Source organism: Lolium perenne, chromosome 1, assembly GCF_019359855.2.
Source record: "Lolium perenne isolate Kyuss_39 chromosome 1, Kyuss_2.0, whole genome shotgun sequence".
NCBI classification, from domain to species: Eukaryota; Viridiplantae; Streptophyta; class Magnoliopsida; order Poales; family Poaceae; genus Lolium; species Lolium perenne.
This window is the reverse complement of record NC_067244.2, coordinates 228,980,663-229,002,386: the sequence shown is the minus strand read 5'-3', so window position 1 is coordinate 229,002,386 and position 21,724 is coordinate 228,980,663. Positions and strand designations below refer to the sequence as shown.

General features: G+C 43.1%; 2 long non-coding RNA genes across 2 annotated transcripts; one reads left to right on the top strand and one right to left on the bottom strand.

The window, feature by feature from the left end:
* Positions 1–13,816: 13,816 nt before the first annotated feature.
* Positions 13,817–19,796, top strand: LOC127326904 (uncharacterized). Its single transcript, XR_007868193.2, has 6 exons — positions 13,817–14,362; positions 14,899–15,085; positions 16,334–16,596; positions 17,093–17,162; positions 18,411–19,472; positions 19,603–19,796. It is a non-coding gene; the product is annotated as an uncharacterized lncRNA (long non-coding RNA).
* Positions 19,797–21,067, bottom strand: LOC127326894 (uncharacterized). Its single transcript, XR_011750632.1, has 5 exons — positions 20,928–21,067; positions 20,653–20,703; positions 20,340–20,555; positions 20,180–20,257; positions 19,797–20,111 (listed from the first exon to the last, which is right to left on the bottom strand). It is a non-coding gene; the product is annotated as an uncharacterized lncRNA (long non-coding RNA).
* Positions 21,068–21,724: the final 657 nt, after the last annotated feature.

Below are 21,724 nucleotides of genomic sequence, written 5' to 3'. Positions count from 1 at the left end.
GATTTGGAGTACCTAGATATATTATGACTGATGGAGGTTCTCATTTTATTCATGGAGGTTTTAGAAAAACTCTTGCTAGGTATGGTATTAATCATAGAATTGCTTCTGCTTATCATCCTCAAACTAGTGGTCAAGTAGAGTTATCAAATAGAGAGATTAAATCTATTTTGGGAAAGACCGTTAATAAAACTAGAAAGAATTGGGCTAGTAAATTGAAGGATGCACTTTGGGCTTATAGAACTGCTTATAAAAATCCCATGGGAATGTCACCTTATAAAATGGTTTATGGGAAAGCTTGTCATTTACCTTTAGAACTAGAGCACAAAGCTTATTGGGCTGTTAGAGAATTAAATAAAGATCCTAAACTTGCCGGTGATAAGAGGTTGTTGCAATTGAGTTCTCTAGATGAATGGAGAAGTGAAGCATATGAAAATGCTAAACTCTTTAAAGAGAAAGTTAAAAAATGGCATGATAGGAGGATTATCAAAAGAGAATTTAATATTGGGGATAAAGTCCTATTGTATCGGTCTCGTCTCGAGGATTCTTTGCGGGGAAATTACTCTCGAAATGGGAAGGACCATATGTTGTCGAGGAGGTGTATCGTTCAGAGCAATCAAAATTAGCTCTCTCCAAGGCAATGCTACGCAAGTGGTGAATGGACAAAGACTCAAGCATTATATCTCGTGTGATTCCTATAATGTTGATGTTGATATTATTCAAGTGGAAACACCGGAAGATTTCATCAAAGGGCAAATTGACGATCCGCCGAACTTCGACTTTGAATAGGTAACGATCTTGGTAATGAAAAGTACGCAATTTACTTTCCGAACAATATTTTTTTGTTTTTGGAAAATATGAGAAATTACGAGTTCGAAACGGAGTGGAAAGGACGCACGAGGGGTGCCACCATAGAGGCGGCGCGGCCTGACCTCTGGGCCCGCGCCGGCCTATGGTTTGGCCACCTCGTCGCCCCTTTCCGACTACGGATTCGATCTGGTATTTTCCGTTTGTCGTGAAAAATTTTGCTATATAATCCCCGGACCCCCGGAGGTCCGTATATCGTGTTTCGACGTGTTTTGTTTCGAGCTGTTTACGCCAGGATCTGTTTTCGGTCTAGAAGCACCATGGTCTCCAAAAACAAGGGCAAGGAGTTTCCGGATGAAGATGATCGAGATCTTGGGTGGAAAGAGGAAGACAAGGACGTCAAGAAAGAAGATGAAGAAGAGGTGGAGGAAGATTCGCGCGCACATCCGCGTGCTACCATCGCAAGCATCAAGGTGGTGGACAACCCTTTTAGTGCAAACAAGAGCGCAAGAATTCGCACGGGAGGAGCGGTTCCACGTCATCACCTAGCTCCGAGAACATCTCCATCAGGCACTCATCACCCCTTCCACAATCTAATTTTCAATAATCAAATTGAAGGGACTCCCAAGGCAGCATTGCCTAGCCAATGGGATATAGATCGCTCTAACACTGCAGGAGAGAAAGAGCCTGAGGCTGAAGAATGGGGAAATAACTCCAAGAGCTGGGACTCGCCATCAGACAGACTCTTTAACCGCGTCGAGCACAACTCAGAGATGATTCGCAATCTCATATACAGGATTGACGAGCTTCAGGAGCTTATTGAGAAGCTTGTCAGGAACTCATCACCACCATCGCCGAAGGAGTAATTCATCATCGGTATAGGCATCCCCTTGGTTTGTTCCAAGCTTGGGGGAGTGCCGCGGTATCACATTATCACTACCTTTTACTTTTATTGTCAAGTAGTGTCATATCATGAGTAGGGAAGTTATCATATAAGATGGGTTGCGTTTCGAAGTATCTCTCCTTTAGTTGGTTGTCTATGTATCCCTTGGTGTGAGTTATCGTTATGGAATATTAATGAGAAGTCTTATCATTTACATATTGCACATCTTATTTTAGTTTGCAATCTCTACTATATGATTCACCTTGTTGTTAGTATTGGTATCACTTTGGGAGCATTGAATAAATCTATTTGGTTTTGGCAAACTTAGCATTGGTCAATAGCAACAACACTTTGAGGTTTAAATAGAAAAGAGAAATACATGTAGATGTTTCATTGTCTTTCTTGTTAGCTCATAGCTTATTATTCTGAAGTTAAAATTGTTTGTACTTACAAGGAAGATGCATGATTGTTTCTATCACATGTATATTTGTTTGTTTCCTCGACTCTTATGCTTGCTAATTAACCTTGCTAGCCAAAGACCTGTCTTGAGGGAATACTTCTCGTGCATCCAAACCTTAACCCAAACCTATGCCATTTGTGTCCACCATACCTACTTACTACATGGTATTTTCTGCCATTCCAAGTAAATACTTCATGTGCTACCTTTAAACAATTCAAAACTTAGTATCTCTTATTTGTGTCAATGTTTCATAGCTCATGAGGAACTATGTGGTGTTTTATCTTTCAATCTTGTTGGGCAACTTCCACCAATGGACTAGTGGCTTCACCCGCTTATCCAATAATTTTGCAAAAAGAGCTGGCAATGGGATTCCCGAGTCCCAAATTGATTAAACTAAATAGACACTCCTCCATGGTATGTGATTGATGGACGGCACCCGAAGGATTCGGTTAGCCATGGCTTGTGTAAGCAAAGGTTGGGGGGAGTGTCATCATCATAATAAAGCTAAAATAAAAAGGCACTCCTTCATGGTATGAGATTGTTGGCGAGGCACCCGAGGATTCGGTTAGCCATGGTTTGTGAAAGAAAGGTTGGAAGGAGTGCCACACAAAATGAAAATAATATGGGAGCCGCTCTTAGGAGGTTGTCCGGCAAGGGGTTAGAGTACCCGCTACCAGTCGTTGACAACAACAAACACCTCTCAAAATGTTACTTTTATTCTCTTTATATGATTGCAAAAATTGAAAAAGCTCTAGCACATGATTTAATCCCTGCTTCCCTCTGCGAAGGGCCTGTCTTTTACTTTATGTTGAGTCAGTAAACCTATTTCCCTCCATCTCAAGCAAGCATTTGAGTAGTTGTGATCAAACCATTATATTGTGATTTGCTACATCATGTCTTTTATTCTTCTTTGTTTAGTACAAGTTTTATTTGAATGAATATAGCTTTGCAAGTTATCAATGATTATGAGTAGACCATTACGATTGAGTATGCAAGTTGTGCCTTATAAACTCTAACATGAGAGCGCTGCTCAATGAGATAAATATAATCATTAATTGTTCTCTCGACCAAGAACTGAAGTTTGCCATCACCAATCATGATTTCTCATGCACCTTTACTTGTGATTACCTTATACTTGTTTCAATATGAGTTATAAGAGGTTGTTTACTATAATGTCCTGTGTGAATGAATATGATGCTTCTTGTCCGTATTTTATTTATCGACTCTTCACTCCATAAACATGTGGTCATGTCTATCGAGCTCAGTTTCGCTTGGGGACAAGCGAAGTCTAAGCTTGGGGGGAGTTGATACGTCCAATTTGCATCACTATTTTATATCATAATTTGCTGTTATTCATTGATATATTTCATATTGGGACACAATACTTATGTTATTTCATCTATTTTGCATGTTTCATCATTATTGGAGGATCGAACACCGGAGCCAGGATTCTGCGGGAAAAAGCACCGTCGAACGCAATATTTCGGAAGATCAACTCGGAAGGAAATTATACCAAAAATCCTATTTTTCAAGATGACGAAGGAAGCCCCGGAAGGAGGAGCCAGAGCAGCCAGGGTGGGCCCACACCCTAGGGCGGCGCGGCCAGTGCCCCGGCCGCGCCGGCCTGTGGTGTGGAGGGCCCACGACCCCTTTCGCCTCCTTTTCTTCGCCAAACCCTTCGTCCCGAAGACCTAAGCCACGAGGGTACCTCGCGAAGAGTTCTGACCGCCTCTGCGGGGCGGAGAACACCAGAGAGAAAAGAGCTCTCCGGCGGGCGAGGAATCCGCAGGAAATTCCCTCCGGGAGGGGGAAATCGACGCCATCGACACCGTCATCGAGCTGGACATCATCGCCATCACCATCATCATCATCTCCACCATCATCACCGCTGTCATCACTGCTGGACACCACCACCGCCGTAGCAATTTGGGTTTGATCTTGATTGTTTGATAGGGGAAACTCTCCCGGTATCGATTTCTACTTGTTGTTGATGCTATTGAGTGAAACCATTGAACCAAGTTTATGTTCAGATTGTTATTCATCATCATATCACCTCTGATCATGTTCCGTATGATGTCTTGTGAGTAGTTCGTTTAGTTCTTGAGGACATGGGTGAAGTCTAAATGTTAGTAGTGAACTATGGTTGAGTAATATTCAATGGTGTGATATTTAAGTTGTGGTGTTATTCTTCTAGTGGTGTCATGTGAACGTCGACTACATGACACTTCACCATTTATGGGCCTAGGGGAATGCATCTTGTACTCGTTTGCCAATTGCGGGGTTGCCGGAGTGACAGAAACCTAAACCCCCATTTGGTATATCGATCAGGGGAGGGATCGCAGGATCTCAGAGTTTAAGGCTGTGGTTAGATTTATTCTTAATTACTTTCTTGTAGTTGCGGATGCTTGCAAGGGGTATAATCACAAGTATGTATTAGTCCTAGGAAGGGCGGTACATTAGCATAGGTTCACCCACACAACACTTATCACAACAATGAAGATTATTTAGCCGTATGTAGCGAAAGCACTAGACTAAAATCCCGTGTGTCCTCGAGAACGTTTGGTCATTATAAGTAAACAAACCGGCTTGTCCTTTGTGCTAAAAAGGATTGGGCCACTCGCTGCAATTGTTACTCTCGCACTTTACTTACTCGTACTTAATTCAACGGTTACATCAAAACCCCCTGAATACTTGTCTGTGAGCATTTACAGTGAATCCTTCATCGAAACTGCTTGTCAACACCTTCTGCTCCTCGTTGGGATCGACATTCTTACTTATCGAAGATACTACGATACACCCCCTATACTTGTGGGTCATCAGAGTGTTCCTAGGTAGCCGGAAGCTGAGATACTACTTCTAGGAGCATCCCATGACAGTTGTGAGCACAGGTCCATTGTCAACCATCATCAACAACTCCGACGCAACGATGCATACCAAAGACAAGAAAATGGTCGGGCCGAGCGCGTCGATGTACAGGCGAACACAGAGCTGTCGTCCCCTTCGACGACGAGACGCCTGCACGGCGAGCCCGGGTGCGTCATGGTCACCCGAAACTCTATGGACTTGCCATACTGTAACCTGTGCACCTTAATAGAGTGGACGTGTACCGAAGAAGGGAATAGAACTTTCCACCTTCGACATCAACTACAAAGCCATGACTACAATCAAGTCTCAGATTTTGGCGGATTTGTCGTCGACTGGACTGAAGCACTAGAGGGCACGCATGTGCCGAAACTAGAGGCTTGGGTCACTCATTTTGACGGATCCAAGCAGCATCAAGGCTCGGGGGCTAGAGTTACCCTTAACTCACCTACCGAAGAAGAACTACAGTATGTTCTATAGATTCACTTTGAAGCTACCAATAACATGGTGGAATATGAGGCTCTACTACATGGACTACACATCGCAAAGGAGATCGGGATCAAGCACATCATATGTTGCGAGACTCCGACCTGGTGGCACAACAAGTAGCCAGAACCTAGAACGCCAGGAACTCCGTTATGGCAGCTTACAGAGACGAAGTTGACGAGATCGCTAAGTGCTTCCTCGGATATGAAGTCAAGTACGTCAGGAGAGATGATAATACAACGGCAGATATGCTCTCTAAGCTTGGATCCGATAGGAAGCCAGTTCCGCCAGGAATTTTCCTTGAGCACTTGAGGATACCCTCGGTGAAGGGAGCTAACCCGTAAACCTAGATATGGCGATATCTCCGGCTAAGGAGGTGATAGTTATCACTGCGTCTTGGACCAAGCCTTACCTGGACTACTTAATTGACCAGACGTTGCGAAGGATGAAGTCCTCGCACGAAAGATCGTCAGACGAGCAAGGTCCTACACAATCATTGATGGGCATCTCTATAAGAGAAGCGCAAACAGAATTTTCCAAAAATGAGTCTCAAATGAAGATGGAATTGCAATTCTTAGAGAGATTCACCTTGGTGATTGCGGGCATCACGCCGCTCCCAGGTCCCTCATTGCGTTCCGGCAAGGATTTTCTGGCTAACAGCTAAAGCAATGTTGATAAAATAGTCAAAACCTGTCGTGGCTGCCAATACTATGCTACACAGCCAAATGTCCCAGCTCAAGAGCTGAAGACCATCCCTATCACTTGGCCGTTTGCGGTCTGGGGGCTTGATATGGTCAAAAAATTGAAAAAATCATCTCCTGATGGTTTTGAGTACCTCCTGGTCGCTATTGACAAGTTCAGTAAGTGGATCAGGGCCAAACAAGCGAGAAAAAGCCGATGGTGCTATGACACTGAAATTTGTTTGCAGCCTCGTGGTGAGATACGGCATCCCACATAGCATCATCACAGATAATGTCAAAAACTTTGCGTAGGGACAACTGAAGGAGTACTGCAATGATATGGGGATCCGGCTTGACCTTGCCTTTGTGTCACATCCACAATCCAATGGGCAGGTCGAGCGAGCCAATGGCCTTATACTAGCTGGACTTAAACCTCGCCTTGAAGAACCGCTGTGACGTGCAGCCGAAGCTTGGGCGGAGGAGTTAGATTCTGTTCTGTGGAGTTTACGAACAACCCCTAACAGGTCAACTGGTTTTACACCTTTCTTCCGAGTATATGGATCTGAAGCAGTGTCACCCTCTGACATCATCCATGATTCTCCATGAGTTTTCACCTATAATGCAGAAAATGCAGATGAGGCTCGACAGCTATCTGTGGACCTGCTCGAAGAAGCTCGGAACTTAGCAGACCAGCGCTCCACCATATACCAGCAGAAGCTCTGATGCTATCACAGTCGTCGAGTTTAAAGAAGGTGACCTGGTTCTCCACCTTCGGCAGGTGAAAGAGCATAAGTTGCAATCTACATGGGAAGGACCTTTCGTCGTGAGCAAGGTGCTACATAACGGATCTTATTACATCATCGATATCCGTGAGTTAAAGGATAGACCTGCCAATTGGCACCGGAAAAGAAAGAGGGAGGATCCGGGTGATGTATACGATGAAATAGACCGTCCTTGGAATATAGCATAGCTACGTCCTTTGCAGACTTAGCAATTATCAAATTACATACTTTGCAATAGTTACGATACATGATCAATGAAATAAAGCATATGCAATAGTCTTTTACCTCCTTTTATTGTTCATTTTTCGATCGTGTATGTTTTCCGACAAAAAACGCAGAGGTGGATGTTTCCGCCTAGGCGTGTATAATGGTGTGATTTTCAAAAATCGTCCAGTAGGATGTAAGATTAAGTTTTCCAGTGGATGAGTTTTCTGTTGCGAACTTATGGATTCCTTGTAGCGACTTCCGGCACCTAGGATGGGGCTTGTTTCCGCGGTTATTGATGAACTGCCATTAGACTTCGTTACTGTAGGCGAGTCTGTCCGGCTAAAGGTCTTTCGGCTCGTGTAAGGTCAAGTAAGTAAGCTGGAAAATACAGAAACCATCACTTGCTTTCAATCAAAATACCACGCATATATATAAACGGTAGCAGGTAAGTATTTCCGCTCATAGCAGTTGCATGTGTAGTTTTTCCCTAGCTTTTTCAAATAAGTCTAGATGTTTATATTACAAACCCACGAAGGGACCGGATGATGCATTGTTATTTGTTCTTTCCACATGAACAGTTCATTTCTCCGCTAGGTGTCGAAAAGGAAGAGGCTTCATCACCGTTCTTGGTTTTATTGTTTTCAACATCCTTGGAGCTGGTCCAGGTGTATTGGCTGCCGTCACCGGATCCGGCAGGTTTCTTTTCCGCCTCCGCCTTCTTCAGAAGTTTTTTTTCGATGGCTTCATCGATAGGAAGAACGACCTTGTCATAGAATTCGTTGTGGTGCACATGCCGAATGATCCGGGTATCATAGCCACTGCACACGTCTAGAAGCTCGTTCGGGTTTGAGTCCTTCGGAATAGAAGCAGTTGCTTCATAAAGATTGAGAGTCAGAGCCCGGGCTAAGCACATGGCAAGCGCCGTTTGGGCTGCGCCTAGAGCAGACGATGCTTGCAGATCGACCACCAGTTTCGAAAGAATGGCCATCCTTCTGATCAGCTCACGGACATCGCACTTGCGGCTATCTTTCAGCGCCAAGTTGTAGCAGATCTTGCGCAAAGCGGAGATCAGATCCTTGCAGTCGTCTGCGGCCAGCTTGATGAGGTCGTCACGCGGAAATTCTTCGCGGCGTGCCTCATCATATCCAAGCGGATCTGCGAAGAATTCAAGTTCAGGACAAAGTGCACTAACAGTTTTGAAGATCCACAAGATTACAGATCCATATATTTACCAAAAACCTCGTTGTTGAGCAAGTCCCAGCCTGCTTCAGCTTGGCGCATGTAGGTCTGGAGCATTTGGACATCAGATTGAAGATTCTGGATTGTCTCACCATCCTTCTTGCGCTTCTCCACAAGAATGACAAGATCAACTTTTCTCGTATAAATTCTGAGTTCTTATGGGCCAGTTGGTCCTCAGCTAGTTTTTTGCTTCTCCTCCGCCATTTTAAGTTTCGACTCTAGTTCAGAGGAGGCAGATGCCAGGGAACTCTTCAGATCTGCACCTATCCAAGTTATTCAAGTAAGATGTATAAGCACCACAAGCCGGAAAATTGACAGAGGAATCTAGTCACCGGAAACGAACCTTGGTTTTCCTCAAGCTTCTGTTCAAGTGTGGCAACTTTTTCTTTTTCATCCTCCAAGAGTTTCGCCTGCCTCAGAGAGATGCGGCGCTGAAGAGCTACATTCTTGTGCAGCTCATAGTGCAAAGCTTGTTGCTCCTACAAACGGTAATAAACTGATGAAAAACTATAAAAAAACATAGAACTTTTCGAAGTATCATTGCCGGAAACATTTCTGACATCACGCTTGGGGGCTACTGCGACACTTTAACAAAATTCTTCAGTTTATTAAACTCAAAGTATCAAGGTGCAAAATAGATTTGGTTTCCGCCTAGATACTTGGGGGCTACTGGGAGAATAGTTTACCTTGCGCTTGCGGAGCAGGTTGTCGAGAAACTCGCAGGTTTTCTTCTTGTATTTCTCAATCTCATAAGATTGGGCATCACCTTTACTCTAGGCATTGTTTAGCATGGAGTTCAGTAAGTCATGTTCGAGTTCCCACTTCTCCGCCTCGGTAAGTTTGTGGAAAAACTTGGTGGCGTACGCTTTTGGCGTAGCATGGCTGTCGGAAGGGTCATCAGTGTTAGGGACAAATACAACGGCATCATCAGCCAGAGCTTCAGCCTTATCTGCAGAGGTTACCCTCGCCTCTTCCTTCTCCTTGGCCTCCTCAGTGGTATCCCGGAAATTTCTGGAGCAGCTCTCGTCCTTGCGCCCGTTGCTAATATAAGTGATTTCTTTTGGAGCTTGTTCTTCGGCAGCAGGGTCAACAAACGGCTGAGGATCAGTCAGAGGTTATTGAGGAGCGACAGTAGAGGTACTTGGCGGCATTACTGGGGTGTTGCGGGCGATGACAGCGGGGGATGTCTTTAGAAATGTTGTGATCATTTTCTGGGTTTTACCCCGAGAAGTAATGACCTTCTAGCTCGTGATCCAAGTAAAAAAGGAAAATTAAATAACAGTTCTGCCATAAAAAGTGTGTAGAGAGACTCATGTGTCGAAACTTACGCAGCTCCGGGAAGTTTGGGACGGGTCCCTTTTCCGTAAGTCACGAGCATGTTGATGCGCTTGCGCTCTGCTCGTTTGGAATCAAGACACCGTGGGCCTCCGGCCGGAGTAGATTTGGCCTTCTTGGTAGCGCCGAGGGCGCTAGGACCGGCATCAGGTCCGGAGGATCCGCCTAGGGGACGTTTGGAGGGTCGAGGAGCATATTTTTCTGTTTTCTCTTTTTCTTCCTCATCCTCTTCTGGAATTTCCTCCGCCTTTCCGGAGTCAGCAGCGACCAGGCGGAATAGTTCTCCAAAATACTCGTCTGCCAAAGTATTGAGCTGGAGAAGAGGTTGAAAAGTTAGAAATTATAACAAATTGAGAAGTGCAAAGCCAAACGACAAAATGACTAAGTGCAACTCACCGGAGGGCAAGTTCCTTTGATGTTGATGTCCTTGGAGATCTCCAGCACAACCTGGCCTCGGGCCACCTTCACCAGCGTCAGGATCCTCTTGTTCAGAGAATCCGCGGGGAGGTTGTCCTTGGTAATCCGCAGCAGATCATCTACGCCGGTGTATTCGCAGATGAGTCGCCGGTTAAACCTTAGAGGCTGGATCCGGCGGGTGAACCAGCTCAGCGTAAGGTCAATTCTGGTCAGTCCCTGGTGAACCAGCTTCGATATTCTCCGGACCATCTTCTCTAGCTCCGTATGATAGGCGAGGTTGGGGATATAACTCCAGGAGTCTAGCACCTCCAGAGGATTGTCGAGGAAGGCGGGAAGTCCCTGGTGCCGACCCGAAACGGTTTCGTTGTTGATGTAAAACCACCCGGTGTTCCAGTACCGGGCGGATTCATGCGAGGAGAGAGGCGGATACACTCTCTTCGTGCGGAGCATGAAGGTCATGCTGCCGCAGTTGACCATATTGGAGAAGCCGGATGTTTGGGTGGACTCTGAGATGACCTTTGCACCGCGTGACGAAGTTGGAGAGAAGGAGGTATATGTTCGGGCAGATGTTGTGTGGCTGCAGCGCATAAGTATTGAGGACCTGCAGAAAGAAGTCTGAAGGCGGAAGCGAGAGGCCTCGCTGCACCCAGGCTTTCATGAAGACCCACTCGTTAGCCTCCGAAGTCAGAGTCGAGGAGTCCTTGGTGAATCTGTATGATCCCGGAGCAATGAGGCCTTCTTCTTGAAGGGCTTTTAGTTAAAAATCGGTGACATTGCAGAGCCACCACTGGCCCTTCTCTCCCTCCTTGTTCCTGGCCTTAGAAGCCTTTTTCATCTCCGCCTCCTTAACCTTCTCCGCCATGCGAGCTTTCCTGATGTCTACACACGCCTCTATTCTTGTAGACAGTGTTGGGCCTCCAAATGCAGAGGTTTGTAGAACAGCAGCAAGTTTCCCTTAAGTGCATCACCCAAGGTTTATCGAACTCAGGGAGGTAGAGGTCAAAGATATCGCTCTCAATCAACCCTGCAATTACGATACAAGAAGTATCTTGTGTCCCCAACACACCCAATACACTTGTCAGGTGTATAGGTGCACCAGTTCGGCGAAGAGATAGTGAAATACAAGTGATATGGATGATTGCAAGTAGTAATTGCAATCTGAAATAAAAATGACAGCAAGCAAACATGTAGCAGAACTGGTTGTAAACGGTGTTTTCATGCTTGGAAACAAGGCATAGGGATCATACTTTCACTAGTGGACACTCTCAACAATGATACCATAATTGAATACATAGATATTATCACTTCACTACGCTACTCCGAACCACTCTCTGGTTTGATAATAAACACAAATTCACTGCGTAGGTCTGCGTAAGCATTCCTTAAAGTCCGCATTCCCAAAATATGGACACCCCACACTGTCACTTTGAGCATACAAAGATGATACTAACTAGGCACCACAATTCATAAGTATTTATGTAAATTAAGCTCAAGAAACAAACACGGTGTGCACACTGTCACCTTCACACTGTTGGACAAGGTGTCCCCGGAGATCACATAATAAAACCACTTGAGTAGCACAATAGTTGAAGAATAACATCTACTTATTCAACTAGATTACAAAGCTCATGAACACAAAAAGATCATACGTGGAGAGATAGATGTACCACATAGCTACCGGTAAAGCCTTCAGCCTCGGGGGAGAACTACTCACTCCTCATCATGGGAGTCAGCAATGGCGATGAAGATGACGATGGAGTCGATGGAGATGGCTCCGGGGGCAATTCCCTGTCCCGACAGGGTGCCGGAACAGAGACTTCTGTCCCCCGAATCTTGTCTGCGACGGCGGCGGAGCTACGAAACTTTTCGTGGATGGAGGCCGATTGATTTAGGGTTCACGCGTCGAGAGGCTTCTTATAGGCAGAAGGGCGAGGTCGGTGGAGGCCAAGGGGCCCCACACCACCCCTAGGCGCAGGCCAGGGCCAGGCCGCATATAATGTTACAGGTCGGTGGAGGCGCAAGCGGGTACTGGAAAATGTAGCAATCCATCGTACCATGAATGCATGAACTCAAAAACCAAATAATCCGACAGAGCACTGCATGCATATAATGTTACATTGCGGGTCGAATAAATACGTTAAGATTGTAACACATTGTTAAGATTCTTACTCGGCTAGATTTGTTGGAACTTTGAGAGCCTTGCAACCCCATTTAGTTATGTCATCCTTTGATGCAGGGTTTGCAACTTCGAGGGCAAGATTAAAATTACCGGCCACATTTTTAAGTATAGTCTTCGCCAAATATGGTATTGGAAGTGGGTCCAAAAAAGAGATAACTTTTTTGTGCCGATCCAAGACGAACAACTGGAATAACCCAACAATATCCCAAGGCAATAAAATCTGCACCGATACATTTAAAAATATAGCAATCATTATAACAGATAATTGACTCTTAAGAATGAAGGATTGAATTCTTACCATATTGCATTCAGATATATGATACTCATTGCTGTCAGGCCAGCTAAGAAACAACTGAGCCAATCGAGCAACATCAGGATAGTCACTACGACTTGGATCTCGTGCATATTGAGACATCAACTAAAATAATAATAATAAAAAACATTAGTATATGCCACAAATGAGTCACATATAAATAGATTTAGTATATAGTTATAGTAACTTACACAGAAGTTCAAGTCCATGTAGTGGACTGGGACATCCCTAGCAAGCTGGATGTCGTGCCACGCCGATATCAGAAATGCAGCCATATTAAAGCAACTAACGTCCATATTTTCATTCATTTTTAGTATGCTACTTATTTGTCTTAAATTAAGACTAATAGGATAAGGACTCGAACTTTTAACCCATTCGGTCCTGTAAAATTAGAATTATGTCAATTACAATTACAAGTATGCTATCGCAATTTATTAGAACAATACAATAAAATGAAAAAAAAATGTTGCTTACTCTAGTGAAGGGATATCATCAACTCTGCTGATGTATAGGCAAAGTTCATCTATTAATTCCTGGTCTGTTGGATTGGCAGATGGTAACAGAAGCAATGATTGCGATATGAACCCAATTTCCGACGCTAGTTTCGATGTTTTGTTGTTTTTAGGAGGTCCATCCACAATGACACAATCAGTAGGATCAAATGTATGTTCTTCATCATCTTTCAAGTCTCGATTCCTTATATTATCATCGTTCAAATGTGAATCCACTAAAATTACGGCTAGTTTGTTTCTAAAATCTGTCATATTGACCTATTAATCAAGCAGTAAATAAAGTTAGTTTTCAAGTAATAATGATACAACCTGGAATAAGTATCGCGATATGGAGCAAATATACCTGTTCAGGAATGTCGGATAAAATATCCCCCGTGAAATATTCCATGAAATTTAACATCCATAGACCACACGATGACCTGCATGATTATAATTATTAATGATACAGAAATTAGTATTTATTCAATAAGGATAATCATTCCTCACAAAAAACGACCTTCAAAATCATTAAAAATGAAAATTTGAGGGCAATTTGTTTTTCTGAATTGTAGCAGAGACAAGAGCAGTCCACGGCCCACGGCCCACGCACACCCGACGGCCGACAGGCCCGAGATTACCTCGCGGACCTCACTCCTTGTCGTCCTCACTCCATGTCTCATCACCGTCAAAAACAAAAATTCGCACTCACAGTACTCGCTGGCTCTCCCCCCGCCCCCACCCACCGCCGTCGACCGGACCCCCGCTCTCCTGCCTCGCCGCCGATGGCCTGGACGGCAACCTCCTCCATCCTCTTCGTCCAGGCGACCTGAAGCCAACAGAAGGCCAGGGCACCCAGCGGGAGGGGCAAAAGGAGGTGGATGGGCGCTCCCCGTTTCCACTGGATCCGCAGCCGCGGCCACCCGCTCTCCTGCCTCGCCGCCGATGGCCTGGACGGCAACCTCCTCCGTCCTCTTCGTCCAGGCGACCAGAAGCCAATGGAAGGCCAGGGCACCCAGCGGGAGGGGCAAAAGGAGGTGGATGGGCGCTCCCCGTCTCCACTGGATCCGCAGCCGCGGCCACCCGCCTTCGCCACCGGGGCCTCCCCGTCCCTCTATTAACCATGGGTCCTCTTCACTCGTCGGAATCCGAGCGGGGGATGAGGGTGCTGGAGGTCGACGTGGGGGCGCTGAATCGGGGGCTCGAGAAGGCCATCGCCGGCGCCAGGTATCCCCTTCACCATTTCCTTCCTCGCCACAGGTTTTTTTTACCTATGCATGCTAGTTAAAATATGGAACACGTATAGGGTGAACTTATTTATCTTCTTAATACTTTTTAATAGAGTTCCAAATTCGTGAATTCTTGCTGCCACAGAATATTGAGAAAACAGATTGGCAAGATAAACATACTACAAATGCATTAGAATATGACAATAAAATTTAAAGCACATACATGTATAATGTAACTGCAAGTTTGCAATACAATATTCTTGGTGTGCCATGCCGCATGTATTTGATCCAACGTTTACTCAATATAATGCTTAAAAAATCACAAGCCCTACCAATATGTTAAGGCCTTCTGGGTTCTTGTCAGACAATGCTTCATTGCTGATAACTTACACATCTAATCTGAACCCCACCAATATGTTATCTTCAAATAATAAGCAGTAATTTTGTATGTAGCCGTTCGTAGACCCCAGTAAGCAATTACCAAAGAGGAGGTTTGTTTCTGTTTGCAACTGATGCAACTACCTTTTGCTACAGGGATGGCATTGATGTTTGTAGATAGTTTGTCATTCCTTGACAACTTTGAGTGGACTACAGGATACACCAATAGAGGTTTTATAGTGTTCATGAATTGGCTTTTGTGACATCCCAAAGTATCATCCCTGTGGTTATCACGCTTATCATTGAAAACAAAGCTGGCATGAACTGAGCCACCCCTCAACAGGTAAATAAACATTGCACAGAAATTGTTTTCCCTGTTGTTGTATTATACTTTAACTGACAGTGTATCTACTAAAAATATAGTTGTATCGCATCTCTGATGCTCTTTACAGCATGTCATTGATCCAATTATTATGTTTTCTGCATAAGTGCTGCTGATGTATTAACCGTGTAGATTGGGCCTTAATATGTTCCAATAGTTACCAATCACCGGAAAGTTTGTTTCTATTTTACTTAAGTTTTCACCAGGGGAGTTCAACTGTCTAGGGTAAAAAAAAATGTGAAAAATGGAAATAATCTGTTGATGAGGATGGTGAATCTTGGCCTAGCTCCTGGTACTGCAGAGTTCAACTTTGTTATTTGTCTAAAGAGGGAGCATTGTAGGATTTAAACGCTTTGATAGGAGAGCCCAGGATGGCCTCCTCGTGTTTATACTTACAGTTGATCATTACTGATGACACAAAATGATGCATGATTGATGAAAGCCCATTCTCTACTTTGCGAAGCTAAGAAGATCCATGCAAAACTAAGCCCATTCTCTACTTTACATTTACATTATAGGCGCTAGGAATTGTGTGCACACAAGCCAGGCCCAAAGCAGGACGGAATCATTGTGGCTCGATGGTCCATTATGAAAAGGCAGAGCTAAACATCCATCACCACTGAATATGTGTATTCTTTCCCTATTACTTACTGGTGTTTTAACACAAAGCAATCATTATGTATAATTATACACATCATTGTCCCTCTAGAAAAAAAATACATAGATAACCAATGTACATATTTATTTCTGTATGACATAACAGTATCTACTCATCATCAGATATGTATTGAGTTGTTGCATTGTAGCTAGCTTGAAATTAAAGTGATGGTATGGAAGTTATTTTGCCTATAACATGAAATAAAGTGTTATAAAGTTCCAAATTATATAGAATTACCTACTGCATTGAGGCAAATATGATTCAATAGATCATAACTATGAAAAACTAAACCTGGGCCCTTATCTAAATCCGATAATTTGTTTTCCTCTTGGGGAGAATGGAATTGGTAATATAAGTGGCCACTACGATTTAATTTTTTCTAGGGAACTCAGGTATTTATGTTCTGGGATTCATGTGAAGAAATATAGGGTTTATGCATAGATTTGAATTCAAGTGGGAAACCTAACTATGTTGATTAAGATTAGCATATAGGTAAGTTAAACTATAGACTTGACATATGTACAGTAATCTTACTTGTACATCTCAAACAGGTTGGAAAGAGTACTAATGGCAGTTTGAAACAAACAAGATGTGCGGCTGCCATTTGTAGTTAAGGAACTACATGGTCGTCTAAAATCCCTCGCATGAGCGCCGTGGTAGGCATTACAGAAAGGAGGTGCAAATGTCCAGCGCCATCGCATCAGCGCCTTACTTGGCACTGCAACAAGGAGGCGAGGATGTCCAGTGGCCGGCGACATGTCGGAAGGCCCATGGAAGCATCAGCCAGTATTGTCTGGTGCCCAATGATACACAGGTGATAACATCTCTGTTTTTTCCAATTGTGAATTCCTATGTAGAATATGGACAATGAAAATGAATTTTATATCAATCGCAGTACAACCATGAATATGCTTTCCATTGTTTCTAAAGAATAAATAAAATCGACATGCCCTTATTGCATTCGCTCTTTGCTTTTGAAGCTTCCAAAATGCTGAGAGGGGGTCACTATCGGCATGGTAATGCGGCCACAGGTCACGATTTCTAGGTCCATGGATGAGAGTATGCAGTCCTAGGGATGTGATGGTAGCAACATCGACAAACAAAACAACCACATAAGTAGCACACATGGTAGAATATGCAATGTGGTGTTGAAAAAAACGCGTTAACACTATGGCTTAGAACTCTTTTAGGATATTATCACAAAGAACATGCAATGTGGTTTGGGGAGAATGGACATAGCAATTAAACTGCTTTTGTTCCTGCCTTATTTATATTTAAACACACTCGTTTTTGATGGTTTGTTATTGTAGGTAAACATGATGGATGAGTAGTATGCTACTGATGAAGATGATTAAGTACGATGTCATCTACTCTCATTTGGTAAGTGCATATGCACACTTTATTCTTTCTTACCTGCGGACACATGATTCTTTGTAATGAGAATTAATGGGACATATAAAAAAACAAACTTTTGATTGCATTGAGTTAAGAGGTATACCCATCTGTTTGTAGACTGCTCGTAATACAGTCTTCCCTTGGCCATGTTGTCACGTTTAGGTCCGGCCATTTATCAGCTTTTAATTCCATGTTAAGCGATGCATATTTCAATAAATTTTGCAATCCTTCCAGCTGTTGCACGAATAAATGACAATATTAACATCACAACCGAAGAATAACAGAAAACCATCTTATCAAAAGATAGGGCAGTGGGACTAATTGCTAACCATAGCAGCGAGGTCTTTGCGGCCCATTCCTCTGCCGAGCGAGTCGAGCACTTGGATACTTCGTTTTCTGGTATTTATAACTGCTACGTACCAATGCATGTTGTTACTGTTCACTGGAATGTGTATCTGAAACTTTTTAGTTAGTTTAGTTCCGATATAAACAAACATTCATCCTCCATAGAATTTAGTGGAGATGTAAGAAACTGAGACTAACCATATCATATTTTAAATAAGTTCTGACTCGATCTAATAACCATGTTGGTGCGTCATCAAGCCCCAGACAGCTAAAACTCTTTATCGTCTTAGAGACGCATGCATTCTCTAAGAACACACTTCCACCTGACCTCACTTGTAGATGCTCTGTACCACGTATGCAATTTATGTACGCGTTTATTATCTACAATTTCAAAAGCATACAATGGTTATAGGAGATAATAGAACTCATAATAAAATAGCGAATCCTTGTGACAAAACTATATATGCTTACTTCATCGCCAATGAATTCTCCAGGAGTTAAAAGTGACAGTAACTCGGCCTTTTTGAGATATCCATCGTCGATGCTCACTAAATATCTCTTGTCGCTTGGTTCGTTTCTGATTTTGTCAATCACGGACCAATCATCACCGGTGCAGGCATAATCTGTCACAATAGAAGTAATAGCATGTATTAGTAATGAAGATAATAAATATAGCAAAAGCAAGGCAGAGAAGGTTTTGTTATGTGCCTTCTGGAGAAACCACATAGTCTTGTGTCTTCTTAGGCTTGTTATGCCGTCGCATATGTTTCTCTATCTGCATGGGTGATGCAAACTCGTTCTCCATAGTTCCTGGCCCTTCCGTGCCGGATGTTGTTGCTAAGTGCTTATTCTGAGCTGACAGCAGTTGTTGACTTGTTTTGTTTTCAGATAATTCCTGGGAACAACAAAAATAAAACTGAAACCAGGAAAAGGGTGTTGGATAATTACTGTGGAGAAGTGCAATCATTGGGGAGTTTTTAGGACCAAGAAACTCACATTTGTCAATTCGGAGTAAGTAGCCTTTTTGCCGGTTATATTTTCTAGCTCGTTGGTCTCAGATTTGGTCAGCCACTTTTCAATCTGCCTATTATCTGTGTCCTCACCCTTTGATCCCCTTTCGATGTTTTCCTGAAAACCAAGCATATATCACTTTTAATTACAAAGCCTTGCAAATTATTTAATTACCAAACCTTGAAAACTATGAAGTTACAAAGATTAGTATCATTACCGCATTGATAGCATGGACAATAGCACCGAATCTGGGTGGAGATTGATCCACAGAGGGCATCGGGGATGGCGGCCCAGACATTGATAATGATGCAACACAGCCAGATTCGTTGGGCGAGTGGACAAAGTTGAGGTGGAGGAGGCCGGCGAGGTGGAGGAGAGTTTGGATGGGGCGATTGTGGAAGGGAACAGTATCGTGGTGACTGCTTCTGGCGGTTGCTGTAGAGTTGTAGGTGCCCACGTTCGCTGGAGTCCGGAGTCCCTTATCGATCGATCAAGTCTGGCGCGGTGCGAGGTGGAGATCGATCAAGTCTGGCGCGGTGCGAGGTGGAGGAGTGTGGGGATGCGGCCTGCTACAGCGAGATCATGAGGCAATATTTTCCTCGTAGGGAATCTACCTCTGTAACAAACTATCCGTATATGTAGCAGTACACTATTTTTATTGATCTATCCGGCTGATTTATCTCAGGCCCACGTTTTTTTGCCTTTTCTTATACCCCACGTACATAATAGTTGTAGACATTGCCTTTTCTTATAGCCCATCTCCACAAATGCCTTTATAATATATTAAATGATTAAGTTGGGCCTTCTACTTGCATATTTGGAGGAGGAGTAGGCCGTTATGTCTGATCTGTCAGCTTCCCACGCATCTGGAGGGCTCCTTGCGAAATATATTGCGTCTTCTACCAGGAAGGAGATCACATGCATTATAGTATCCTGAAGGTACATCATATCTATATTTTCTTCTGTGGTACTACAACTTCTCTGGTTGCAGGGTATTTGTAAAGGATACATGGTTACTTGTAACATGGGTAAAAATTAAGTCTCTTTTATGCTTATTGGTGCTTTGCAGTTACATGTTTCACTCACTGGTTATAGGAATTTTGGCTCTTGTTGTCAAGAAATTACTGCATTAAGTGAGCACAGAGAACATTTGGCTACAACAGCACTACAAATACAAGCTTATTTCATCCTTTTATTTCCCATGCTGTGGGAGGATTGGAAACTGTGAACATAGGAGATATGGATTGGGGCATCGTGTGAATAGAAAAACATGCTATATTTATTTTTTACAACAAATGAAAGAAATAATAAGACTAACAAAACTAAAATTTTCCCACTAAATTTTTTATTCTGGATCTACGTGCCTAATCAACTTCATCAAACTTGTTAACTTGAGCTGGCGCGATGCGGGGTGTACTTTGCGTCAGATGGTTGAAGATGTGTTTGATTGAAGAAGCTTGGTGAGGTAGCTGAACTGCATTGCACTCGTTCGCCGGCTTCTGAGCATCCCTCCTTAAAAGTACAACATTTTGACCCCTTCACCGGAATACAAGTCATTACAAATTCGTTCTCGCACACCTACAACATGAAATAATTAGACATGTAGTTATCAGGAATGGTGAAGCACTAATAAAAAAAATAGTCACCTTCAAGCATGTCAAAGTGATGACATGCTGAGCATCGATGGAATGTAATTGTGGTTGCTGATGTACTTAAAAGACTTCCTGTTTATAAAAACATCGAGTAAGTAATAGTGCAAAATGCATTTTGTACAACACCTTTTAACCATTTAGAGTCCAGACTTACTTGAGGCTTGGTCAACTTCCATAGAGGTTGCCATGACGAATGAATAATGCTTTTCACCAAGCAACAATTGTTCTTCGTGCCTTTGAGCAAGTTCATCAAAAATGCGGAGGAACACAATGTGATTACTAGAGTCCACCACTGCTACTTCCCTCATTCCTACCGGGAAATATGTCTCGTGGTCCAGTGGGCTAACATACATGATAACGCCCGCAATATCTATAATTGATACAATATGTTATTACATTAAAAAATTAATTGACACCGAACCTATATAATGTAGCCATTTATGAATATTTTATATACACAAGAATACCAGTGGTTGCGCCATTAGGTAAATTGATGAAGACATCATCGACATCCATATCTGTGCATTTAAAAAGAAGTGTATATAATTAGTTTTGAAAACAATTGGACCTATTCATCAATGTAGGAGAAAAGAAATTTATCAAAGACTTGAAAAGGTATCTGCATCTACTATTTTCAGAATTCAATTTCTTGTTACTTACATCAAAAGATAGTTCCAACCTCGAGTTGATCTATCAAGAAATCATACCATTGAAAATATATGTACTTGAGAGACTGAATTACCTATGCAAAACACGGGGGATGTGCAGTCCTTGGCTATAAGCGGTGCAATAGTTTACTCTCTTTGCAGTGACCAAGGCGACGATGGGATAGATCGATCAAATGTTGGAGCTGCTACTCAGCTCCTCTTCTTGTTCTTCCTCTCAGCTATGTTGGCTTTGGCTACAAACGATGTTACAAATCCCTTAAATAGACATATATGCATGGACCAGCAGCCAATAACCCACGCATGTAGTAGCCCAGTCCACTCACAGATGGCTATGCAGCCAACAATGTAGCTACTGAGTCGGCTAATGCAGTCCACTCACACATAACCACCTATGACTTGGCCAAATGAAATCTATGGAGGAGGAGCGTTAGTGAATATGACTTTTTTTAGATGGAAGTGAATAAGACTTGGCCATCACACGTCTCAAGTTAGAGGTGTGGTCTGTCAAACCGCATCTGATATTGTGGTCAAATGTGGCATTTATTTTTATTTATGTTAATTAACTTTGCCATTTATTTTTTAGTTTGGCTGAACTTCCACAAAAAGGTGACAAATCTTTTTTCAGCCTTTAACTTTGATCTTTTGAGCCACAGGATGTATTTACACGTATACTATTTTTAGTTCAGTTGACCTAGCCTTGTCATTCCATACGTGTTTTCTTTTCTACAATGTTATATACATGTTTATAATAATTTGATAGGGATGAACTTTAAGAAGCTGATGCTCTTATTTTTGGCAGATACCATACCTTTGTTTCTTGATGGGCGAGTTGTATTCACAAAGCAAGCAGAACCTGTAATGCCACTCAAGG